Source organism: Ambystoma mexicanum, chromosome 1p (genome assembly GCF_040938575.1).
Source record: "Ambystoma mexicanum isolate Mex_15411 chromosome 1p, UKY_AmexF1_1, whole genome shotgun sequence".
Taxonomy (NCBI): Eukaryota; Metazoa; Chordata; class Amphibia; order Caudata; family Ambystomatidae; genus Ambystoma; species Ambystoma mexicanum.
In genome coordinates this window covers 1,379,575,678-1,379,588,419 of record NC_090921.1, presented here as the reverse complement: position 1 = coordinate 1,379,588,419, position 12,742 = coordinate 1,379,575,678, and positions in this window count along the sequence as shown.

Here is a 12,742-nt window from a genome sequence, read left to right as displayed (position 1 = left end):
TACCTTCTCCTCTAACTTTCAGTGTTATGCGGATGACTCATCTTTCCTTCAGGCTCCCCTCAGCCTCCTCTCCTCTCCCGCTCATTCCTGACTGTCTATCAGCGATTCAGGATTAGTGCACCTCCAACGATCTCTGCCTTAATGCCAGTAAGATGGAGATCCTTCTCATCGGGAACTTGGCACCAGCTTTCCCTCTCTCACTCTGGCCGTCCGCCTTGGGCCCTCTTCCTTCACCTTCCTGCGAGGCAAAAAACCTTGGTGTCATCTTCTATGCCACTCTCTCTTTCTCTCCTCACATCTCGGATGTCACCAAGAAGTTCCTCTACCAGCTGCTACTCCACAAAGGGACTCTTCCCTTTCTCACTTTCAACAAGAAGGTCACTGTGTCCAGAGCCCTGGTTCTCTCTAGGCTGGACTACTGTAACAGCCTCTTTCTCATTCTGCCTTATTCTACTCTCCGTCATCCGCAACTAATCCAGAACGGGACTGCAAGACATATCCTTGTCCTCAAACCCAGGGATCATATCTCTCCAGCCCTGAAATCTCTCCACTGGCTCTCGGTGGCTACAAGGATCAAGTTCAAGACCGTTTGCATTGTCCACAAGGCTTGCTGGGGCCGGGGCCCACACTTCATCCAACGCTCTCTTCCAAACTAACTTCCTTCTCGAGCTCTTCATGCAGCTACCTCCAACTCTCTAAGAGTTAGATGCTTCTCCAGGCAGAGAGTGGGGGGGGGGTAGATCTCTCTCCTCTGCTGGTGCCTCCCTCTGGAATGGCCTACCTGCCCCTTCAAACTTGAACCAGACCATCTGAAGTTTCGGAAGCAGCTCAAAACTATCATTTTCTCCTCTGCTTTCTCTCTCACCCTTCCCTGCTGACCTACCTGTCTGCTGTACTAACCAGGGGAGTTGCTATGTCTGGAAAAGACCCGGGGCTAAGCTGATGTCGGAATTGTTGGGACTGGGGGCTAGCTAGTCTTTTGGCTGTAGCTCCTGAGATTCTATCCGGGGCTACAACCAAAAGATCAGGGGCTATAGCCCTCTTTCCCCCCCCCCCGGTACTGACCATCTGCTTGGATACCCTCAGAGTCTCTCTGAGTCCAGGCTCTTTCTTGATCGGTCACCCTTGACTGTCTCCGTGCCTACCATGCACTTAGGAGCTGTAACTGTTACCCTGCAGCCCCTTGTTCTCCTTGCACTACCCATAGCTGCGCTGACCTGGCTGCACTTACTCAGAGCATTGGAGCCCTGTTTTCCCCTCCCCTCTCCCTTGCACTTTCCCACTCCCTTTCCTCTTGCACCTCTCGTTCTCACAATGACACAAGGCCTAGTGAGATTGTTTGTCTTGTCATCCCTCTATCTTCCCTCCCTTGTCTTGTCGCGCATAGACACTCTTGTGTGCAGGCGCGTTATAAATGACTTTTATCATATCATTTTATCACAGATGCCCAGAAAAATATACAATGCCGCAGTAAGAAATTGCTAGACTGGCAGCACCCAAATGCCAATCTAGCCAGGTAATTACACTTAGCAGGACTGCTTTATCAGAAATTCCCAGTTAAAAGAAAGTCATACCAAACTGAGGAATGACTAGACTGGCTGCGCCAAAATGCCTTTCTAGCCACTAATACCACATATCATGCCTGCTTAGCCTGGACATGGACATGGACATATGATTTATTGCACATTCTTGCCCCCCCACACATCCCCTCTCCCTCCCACCCCCAACCTTCAAAATCAGCTCCTTGGCCAAGAATTACCTCCACGTCCCTCTTCCTTGTCCCATAGTTTACGCATGAGGCTCCTTGCCTCATAGGTAAGTACTGGGATGAGGAAGAGTGGGACTATGAGTAATGAAGATTACAGGTAGCTAAGTCAGGCATTACCTCCATGTACCTCTACCTTATGTATGAGGCAGTACTTGTGTATGAGGCAGAGTACACAAGTACTGCCTCATACATAAGTACTGGCACGAGGAAGAATAGGGCTAGGAGTAATCAAGGCATTAAACACAAGTAGTGGCGCAACCCCATTGAGTTGACTGGGCTTCAGCACTCCCCCCTGACATTTTGGGCTATGTTGACTCGACCTGGCTGACTGTTAGAGCAGTTGCCGGACAGAACAGGACACATATGTTAAACGGCACCCAGCATTTACCAATGTAAACCATTTCACTGCTAGTACCTGCATTCAAATGCCAATTTTTTTAAGCAATTGAAATTGCGATGTGCGTCTAGTACTTGCATGCCAGGGGAGTATTTGGAAGGGTAGAGAGGGAATAGGAGACTTAAAGGAGAGAGTTAGCTGCTTGTAACATTGAAGCTGCACTAGAATAGTCTAATTAAAACGCGTAAAGAAGATAGATGCCCCCACACAAATAAGTTTGCGCCTCCCCGCCACCCGTGAAGTTAGCACCTCTCCCAACATTTGAAGGGTTAGCCCCCCGAAATGTAGGTTTTGTTGTGCCCCTGTACACAAGCACACACACCATTCACCATATACACACCCAGCCATCCATGCATTTAATTGTGCACTCTTTCACCATACAGGCACACCCAGGCAGCCATCCATACACTTAAGTGTGCACCCTTTCACCATACAGGCACACTTAGGCAGCCACCCATACATTTAAGGGTGCACCCTTTCACCATACAGGCACACCCAGGCAGCCACCCATACATTTTTAAGTGTGCACCCTTTCACCGTACACGCACACCCAGCGACTCATACATTTATGTGCACCCTTTCACCATGCACTCACACAGGAAGCCACCTATAAAAAAAAAGTGTATTAATTGTTTATTGGTAAAAAGAAAATTATAAAATGAACATACTTACAGTTAGCTGAACACATTAAAAAAATAACCATTTACAATATCTCATTACATCAAGGTAAAAAAAAAGGAAAGCAACAATATTTTTATCACCACGCTATTCCTCATGATTTTCATTTTACAGCATCTTCTTTTAGATCAATTTCACTTTTAGCTCATTAAGAATCGCTTCCACAAGTGTGCATAATGTCGACAAACGAGACGCGATGCGGGGTGTCCAGGTTATACAGGTTGATACAATCACACCTTTCCCCTGATAATACCAGCAAAGAAGAATGGGAAAAACATAGAGGATCTACAATAAGCAATGTGAAATGGAGCAAATGCTGTCAATTGACCATGTCAATATCCTTGAATGCAGGGCTGCGCCTGATCCAATTTAAGGTATTGAACCAACTACACTACACCCCCGCCAAAATGGCAAAATGTACTCCAGATTGCACGGGCGAATGCTTGAAGTGTGGTAGTCCACTTGCGGATGCCTTCCACATGTATTGCTCGTGCCCCTTGGTCATGACATTTTGGGGTAAAGTAGCCGATGGTATAGATGACATGGTGAATATTCCACCTTCACTTGCCCCACTCAAATACCTGTTTGTGGATATTGGGAAAGCCTCAGAAGCTACGAGAAGATTGTTCAATGTTGCTTGTGCAGTTGCTAAGAAGTGTATATTAAAATGTTGGAAAAACTAAGAAGGCACCCAGCTTTGAAGAATGGCTACGCGAGCTAACATATGTTAATGAATGTGAAGAGAGATTTGTACTATCTGTATCCTCGTCATGCCGCCCTAAGGACATTTAGGCTCCATTCAGACTGTATTTGAGAGAGGCTGTTTCCAAAGCGGAAAGCACTGGGTGTCCCAATATTGCTCATCTGTAAAATTAACTGTTACCGCTTAAATGTCAATATCCTAAGTACCTAGCTTTAACATTTTAATCGAATGTGATTGATACATGACCATTGGATAAATAAAACAAAACCAAATAAATGAAAAAAGTCAATTACGAAATGTACTATTCTCATCTGTCATGGAATGGCTTGGGATAGTCTACCTGTGCCCCTTGACCACATTGCAAGGCCATAATCATGCATCCACAACATGACTCAACATATTATCCCCACGGCACGTGTAACTGCCTCAATAACCGTTCTGCAGACCAATAAAAGAAGCTCTGGTCCCTTCTTTTGATGACATTTTCTTCTGGTCAAAACACTAAAAACTATTCATTCATCCCAACGGTCGCTATCACTCATCCTTATCTTTTCTTCTCCCTACATGTTGCGGGCTAAGACTGAAGATTTGTGTTTCCCTGACTTTTCTCACTCTTCTACTTTGCCTCTCTGCTTGGCCCTGTTTTCCTTTCACCCCACAGATCACAATATGGCTGCCACACAAGGTGGGTTACAATTCGCTTGGTGCTTTAAGACTATTACAGTGGTGATGTGCACAGTATATAAGACTAATAACCTAACATAACAACATACTATATATAAGATTATTTGATTTACTTTATTGTGCATTTGGTTTTTATACAAACCTTAAGCACAGTTTAAAAACATTTTTACAAAACCATTCCCATTTACAAAACATCATGTTAAACAGTATCAATATATCTCAAACAATTAAAATCAAATCCATATAAATACTCAGCTAATAATTACAGTAAGCCAATTTTAAGATGTGTGTGGTATGTTTCCATTCAAATATCACAGTAGATATGATTTCGGTGACAGCATCAGCTTAACAAGTACAAATTATTAAATCATTTGGAACTTTGCACAGCCTTCCAAATAAAATAAGCAGCCGCAGTAATTACAATTGATTCAGCTCTGTAAAGTGCTTTTCAAAATTGGTCCGATTCAACCCGTTCAATAGTCGCAGCTAATTTCCCATATCCTCTGACATATAGAGATTTTAGTCTAGGGCACTTTGTCAAACTATGACGGTCAGTTTCTATCTCCAGATGACAAAGTCGACAACGTCTTAGCTCGTTAGGGATATTCTTCCAAGCTCCATGATATTCCCGAGTTGGTAAAAGGTTAAATAGCAAATATAGAATAAATCTTTTCAAAGACAGATGACAAAGCTTAGACCCATAGATACAAGGAGTGTTTAGAGAGACACTGTGGGACGAGTAGACCTTGAATCTTTGCTTAGTGGCTAATACAGCCACGTTGTTGATTCTCTTCCATTCTCTTGACTTCTGTTTTAGGCTCTGTTCTATATTTGGCGAATCATATTCAAAAGACAAAGATATGCCCAGACACGTCAAAAGTGATTTTGCCGATTGTTCCAATTCGAAGATAAAGGAATTATCTTTTCTATTTACATCTTGATTTCCCATTATTCTCAGAAGCTTATTTGCAATGCTCAGAGGGGAAAACTATTTCAAATAAAGAAGGGTGCTTTGGACGAGCCAAGAACGGGTGAGGGAGTAAGTACCAAATCCCATCTGCAATGCCTCAACGGGAATAGAACTGGGTAAATTCATAACAGAATGAAGTACTTTTCCCTGAAGCTTATCAAGCCACTTGACATGCCTTAAAGGAAGAGCCTGAAGTCCATACGATGTTGCTGGTATAATACATGTTCTGTAGTTAGCAAGCCTTCTATGTTATTTCCACCATTGCTGGCTATAGATTGTTTAATGACCAGCCATTTCTTTCCATGCCTTTTTGGTTACAATATCCCTATAAAGGTGGATGGTGGGATTGAGCCTTAGGGGAAAGCCTAAGTAGATGTAACTATCTACAACTTCGAGGTGGTCCTTCCCCAATTTCCATATAAAGGTGGACTTTTTTGGCAATGAGCCCCCTAATCACATAATTTTAGTTTTCTAAGTATTGATCATCATGTGATTTTCCTGGGCAAAGGCAGCAAGGGCATCTATTGAGCGTTGAAGGCCCAGAGTGGTCAGGACAAAGAGGTCAGTGTCATCAGCATATCCTAGCCACGACAATGCCCCGCTGTTAATTTTGCCCAGAAAATTTCACACAGCATCGATTGATCTGTCCATATCTAAAACAAATAGACTGAATAGCAGGGGAGCAAAAACACATCCCTGCTTAAATCCTGAATTTGTTTCACTATACAAGCTGAGCTTGCCCTCCTGTTTTAGGCGACCTGCAACAGTTGTACCTGTGTATAATAGTTTAAGAAAATGCAATAAGTGCAAATCTATCCCCCAATCAGTAAGTTTAGACCATAAAAGTTCATGTGATCCAAAATCGAAGGCCATACTATAGTCATCAAGACAGCAGTAAAGGTTGGCATCTGCACTGCGTCTTGCTTCTGCCATCAAATGTTTGATTGTAGATATATTATACAAGGTACAATGCGACTTTCTGAAACCCCTCTCGAAAGGTTTTAGTAAGCCTTGCTCCTGGGCCTATTCATATAGTCTTGCTATCAAAATAGATGAGAGTATCTTTTGGCTTGAGTCGAGCATTGCCAGATGTATATAATTAATGGGATTATGTCTAACACCTTTTTATGAGCAGGTACAAGTATAGACCCCCTCCAGCGGTCAAGAAAACGCTCTTTGGCCTCAATGTGTCTAGACAGTTCTAGCAAGACTTTGGGCCAAAATTCTGGATTTTTTTTCATACTAATATTACTTTTTCCGTCTGGCCTGGGGGCGCAGGAAGATTTCAATTTTCTAATGATCAAGATTATATCCTCTACATCAAATCCCTTGCCAAATAACTTGTGTCGAGGCATATAACTGTCTGCATTAGATTTCTCTTCATCTGTTACAACATATAATTGAGTAATGTGTACCACTCATTGTGATTCAGAGACATAATTTAATGCTATAGATGTAGATCCTGCCAAAAATTCCTGAAAGCTTGACCAGCATTTTTTAATGTCATTACTCTTCAAGATTCTAAATAGTGATAGCCAATTTGAATTATTTAGAAAGGGTTTATGTTAGGTCAACCAATTTTTATAATTACTAGCTAGCATAGTGCATTTTCCTATTTCTCATTTAATGAAAGATTATATACTGTTTTCTAATTGGGGAGGAAGGCTAGCTCAGGGGCAACACATTTGTCTTGGAAGCAAAGCAGTGCAACACAGGTTCGAATCCTGATCCTGCACTTAGAAACCACTTGCTGTTATTAAGCGTGTTATAAAAGAATAATTATAATCTTCTCCTTGTCCCTGTGATAGAGAATCTTTCTATGCAGGATCACAGGATCGCATTTAGAGAGATTAGCTTTGCTGGCCTCGGTGATGGTGTTTTGCCTCTGAGCCCACTATATTATTCACCATAAGCGCAATGTTCCAGTCATGTACGGCTAGCCAGGGTTCAAGATAATCCTTATTAGCTGAAATGATGTTATTAATACCTAGGATCATTTTTGCAGACCTCATCATATGCTTTCCAGCATTGTTTACTTTGACTGTAGTTGTGAGATAATGGACAGAGCAAGAGTATCCTAGTCTTGTAGTCCAGGAAAGTGTGGCGTGATCACTAAGATTATTGTGATTACTATTGAATAAGTCTGAGCATTTTTAAATTTACCACAACATAGTATAAATAGGATTTTGAGTGGCCATTGGTCCAGGTAAAGTTAGAGTCAGGTTGGTCTGGGTTTTCTCTAGGCAGACAAGTCAAGTCATTGCCGTTGAGAAAACACCTCCATCCACAATCGGTGCCACCAGCCTTATACATTCCACAAGATTGATGCAGATAAGATTAAACAAGAGTGTGGGAGCCATTCCACTGAGAGCGAACATGGTTTAAATAACCTGTTCTATCGAATTCCTTCCACTCAGGAGGATCTAGAACCACGTTTTAGCTCACTGCACCCATCACAGTGGAGAAATATCTATTTGCATATCAGTCTGGCCCAACCCACACGGGCAGTCCAGCACTGAAATGCCTGGCAATTCTCCTCTGAACAAGAGCACCTTCAGCAACAAGACACGTGTTTCGGCCGTGTTGGGCCTCCTCCGTGAAGTGAAGCTGAACCTTGGTTACTTACGGTGACACCCCAAGTTTTACTAATTAAACAAGTGTGTGGGAGCACATCTATTGAGGACAAACATGGTTCAAAAAACCTATTCTATGGAATTCCTTCCACTCAGGAGGGTGTACCACCACGTTTAGATGACTGCACCTGTCATTGAGGAGAAAAACAGTGAGCGAAAATGTGATTTTAGACCCTCTCGAGTGGAAACCTACCCACAGAACAGGTGACTTGTGCGTGTTTGTACCCGGTAGAGGGGCTCCCAGATCTTTTGCATGAATACCACATGTAAAAGATTACAGAAACATACCAGGCAATCAAGTATAGTTCACTTTTAGTCCAGAAATTAGCAAAACATTGAATACCTATCTTCCAAGGGCAATGCAGTAAAAAAAGGTGGATTACAACATTAGAAATACATCTGTGTTATTCCACAAAGGGGAATGTCAAATGCAAGGAGGGAAAGGTAACTATTATTTAAGATTTTGGAAGGTGACAAACTTGATGAAACAAAGCATACGTCCGCCTAGCAATGGCGGTGAAGTTCTGCTACATGGGAAAAGAAAAGGAGAGCAATTTGTGCAAAAGCTTGGTGGTAGGTTATATGGCTGCAGACAGACGTCGATGCTTCCCGCTTCAGTCCACTGAATTGTGCTCCCCAGTCTGACTTGCCTGAGGTGTGAATGGTTCGGCAGGAGGGTCCAGCACAAGGGCCCTTAGTTTTTAGAGAAATCAACCAATTAATGGGGGGGGGAGCAAGACGCTCCATGCTTCCTATCCTATTCAACCCCTTGGCCAGCTGCTAACGCCCGCCCTGCCGCTTGCCCACCAAACCAATAGAATAGACCACAAAACCTGAGTCAAATTGCTCCCTCTGCCCCTACCCCATGACAGCACGTGCAAGTCAGATTTGCCAGGAGTACTTTTTTAGAGACACTGAATAAGTCGATCTGTTGTTTTTATAGAACAGACCACAGTACCGTCCTCTTTCCATTTTTTTCTAAAATGTCGGATGGGAGGTGTGTGTGAGTGCCCTGTGTCTCTCTCTGTAACCCATGCTCTCCTCATCCTCCAGAATCTTTTTCTTTTCTTCTGTTGTATATGCACACCAGGCTATATAAGAACACATATATTGATTTTCTGTCAACTTAATCCTGTGTTGCAGACTCTGCTACACAGTTGACATAGGCGTGCACAGCGGAGCGTTTCCTCACGGTGCAGCAGGTGGGCTAATGTCAGTTTTGTTTGACTTGTTTTTGTATTCTACATTTTTTATTCCGTTTTTTATGTTCATTCCTTTTTGCACTCGTACTCTCATTTGTATGACTTTGATTTACAACGCAGACGACTTTTACTGACAATATGATAACATGTATTCGATGACCTCTAGCGAGGTTGAGGTGGCATGTGAGGTATTTATAGTTTTGGCTATTAGGTAGCACTAAAGAGTCACCTGTAAGCTGGAACTACTGTTTTTGAGTACAGCGAGGGAGAAATGGCATATGAGGAGGGACACACAGCTTGTGGATGGTGTTTGGGGATTTACCAATCCATTGACTGCACATAGCCATGCCAATCCCTAGGGCCATTCCCACCCACTTTCTGCCCCTCCCTGCCCAACCACATCCTCATGGAATCTCTTTAAGCTAACTTATATCAAGCATTACCATCCAACTTGTACCAAAGTGGCTGCTAGTGTTTTTTCAAAGCAGTCGTCTGAGAGTTCATGACTTAACTGGAGCTGTACATGTCCCACTGGCATAATAGCAATGCCTTACTAGTTCTGCCTTTAGCCACTCGATTTTTTAAGCACTATGGGCCTCATTACGAGTATGTCGGTAAGTGGTCAAATTGGAGGTGACCAAGTTACCTCCACTTTTACCGCTATGCCAAATTATGAGTTTTCACGTTCTCAAGGCAAAAAGTAGAAACATACTCACGTTGAAGTTTCTAGGAGTTGGGGTTTTTGCCGATGGTCTTCTGTTGCTGAAGCAGGTTTGAAGTATGTGGTGTGTCTCCCACAAGGCCCTAAGAGACCAGTAACTGGGCACCGAGCACCCCGGGGGCGGCAACCTCTGGAAACCCTCTTGGGGAATAAAACCCAGAATTACACGTAGTGTAGGTTGTATAGAATGTTGTTCCATTAAAGTTGTATTCCAACAAAGCAGAAGATCAGGTGGAACAGTCGGAGGCAGCAAGGGTTGGAATACTGCTATAATCGGTCCGTTATCACAGTAACGGCATGAAATGCCGAGATTATGGAATTGAAGCACTGCGGAATTGTGTAAAGAACAGGACATGAGCTGCAGAGTAGGTGGTGCCAAAGGAAAGGATAGAAGCACCACGGAGTACGGAGAGGAATGCTGCGGCAGGTGCCGGGTGGAGCCGGAGCCGCAGCAGGGTTTCTCTTGGATGAGAAAGACAGAGAACTGCCGGCTAGGCGGAAAGCAGCGTAGTGGAAAGGCTGCTACAGCGTAATAGCAGAAGAGAGAGAAAGATAGAAAGAAAGAAAAGAGGGATATAACGGAGAAATAGGAAAAGGTGGACCGAAGTCTGACAATGAAACAGAAGGCAAAAGCGATACAAGCTCAAATAGCCAGGAATCACAAGCGGAGCAAAGTAGCGACGCACCTACCTGTTCCTCTGCATGTTCAATATAGGATCGGGAAGGTTATCGCCACCATCTTGAGGAGCACTAGACCTACACATAGGTTTCAAGGAAAGGATAGACGACATCTTGGTTTCTGTCTAACGTAGCAGGGATGGTGTTTCTTCAAGTGTATCCAGAGAGACCTTTGGGGTCTTCTAACATTATGCCCTCCCCGTGGGGTTGTTGGTCTGGGTTTCCAGGGATGTGTGCAATGGTATCTGTGCACTAAGGCGGGTTCCCAAGTACGATGGGAAGGTTCGTAGCCTTTCCAGTCAATAAGGTACTGTAAGGAGCCCCTATGGTACATGGAGTCGCAGATGGCTATTACTTCATATTCAGGTAACTCAGGAGTGTCAGTCAGTGGAGGGGTGGTAGTTTGTTTCCTCTGGAACCTGTCAGTGATATGTTCCTTCAGTTGGGATACATGAAACCTATTGTGTATTCTGTGCCAGGTTTTAGGCAACTGGATGCGATAAGCCTCTTTTCCAATAGCCTGGATCACAGAAAAAGGCATGAAATACTTTGGAGACAGTTTTGAAGGTATAAGATGTTTGGGTAGCTATTTAGAAGAAAGCCCCAGGATTGTATATGGTTTCTTCGGAGCATTTTTTATCAGCTTGTAGTTTTGCTTTAGCTCTGGCATCAGTAAGGGCTGTAAGGGCCGTAGCGTGACCTTTTTGTATTTCTGCTACAAGGGCATTCATTGAAGGTATCTTAGTCAGAGAGGGAGAGGCAGTGGGATACACTGAAGGGTGAAACTCATAGGAACAATAGAATGGAGACATTTGTATGGATGAATGTAGTACGTTATTATATGCGAATTCAGCATAAGGTAACAAAGAACTCCAGTTATCTTGTGATGCTGATATAAAACAATGAAGATTTTGCTCTAATGACTGGTTGAGCCTCTCGGTCTGACCATTAGATTGAGGATGGTAACCGGAAGTAAGGTTGCGTTGTATACCCAATGATTGGCATAAATACTTTCAAAAGGAAGAGATGTATTGAGGTCCTCGGTCCGAAATGATACTTTTGGGAAGTCTGTGTAGCCGATAGATCGTATGTAGGAAGCAAGTAGCCATTTGAGCGGCAGAAGTTAATTTAGCCATGGGAATGAAATTGGCTAGTTTGGTCAATGAGTCTATCGTTACCATTATGGTGGTATGATGGGATAAAGGAGGATAAAATCAGTAGAGATCCTTTCCCAAGGTTGTGTGGGTAATGTACGCTGAAGAAGTTTGCCCATTGGTAGCCTTCTAGGGTTCTTTGATTGAAGACACATGGGTCAAGACGCAATGTAGTCAATGTCGTCCTTCATATGAGGTCACCAAAAATAGTGGTTGATTAACTCATGTGTAGTGGAAATCCCTCGATGTCCAGCCGTCTTGTGATTGTGACAGAGGCGAAGGACTTGTTCCCTGAGAATAGCAGAAGGTATGTATACTATTCATGATGGTAGCATAACTCCTTTTCTTGGGTTAGTTGGTGCTGTTTTATTTCCTGCTGGGTAATGCTTCTGCTTTGTTCACGGACTTCTTGTAGTAAATAGGAAATAAAGTAGATGAAAGTGGTTTGGGGCAGCATCCTTTCATGTTTTATTGGGATCCTATCTTCGTAGGAGCTCCGCAATAAGGCATCTGCTATTTGGTTGTTGGTTCCTGGTATGTAAGTAAGAACCATGTTGTAGGAAGAAAAGAAATAAGCCCATCGTGCTTGCTGACTGTTCTGACATTCAAAGTTCTGAAGAGATCTTAGGTTTTTATGGTCAGTCCGAATCAGGATAGGATGTTGTGCTCCTAGAAGTAAATGCCTCCATTCCTGACAGGCTCTCTTTATGGGCAACAATTCCTTTTCCAGAACAGTGTAGTTACACTCAGATGGGGTGAGTGTCTTGGAAATGTAGGCTATATGGTGTTCAATACCGGTGGATGAAGCCTGCTTAAGGATCCCTCCTATAGCTGTGTAGGATGCATCAGTTTCCAGAATAAAAGGTCGGGATTGATCCAGCAGTCTTAGGATCGGAGCAGAGGAAAAGGCAGTTTTGAGGGATTCAAATGATTGCAGCGTTTCCTGATTTCAACAGAATCTTTTCCCTTTTTACAGGAGAGCAGTTAAGGGCTTGATGACAGATGAAAAGTTCGGGATGAATTTGCGATAAAAGTTGTAAAATCCCAAAAACCTCTGTATTTATTTAACATTATGTGGTGGTTTCCAGTGCATTATAGCCTTGACTTTTCTGGGGACCATTTCGGCTCCTTCATCTGAAAGAATGTATCCTAGA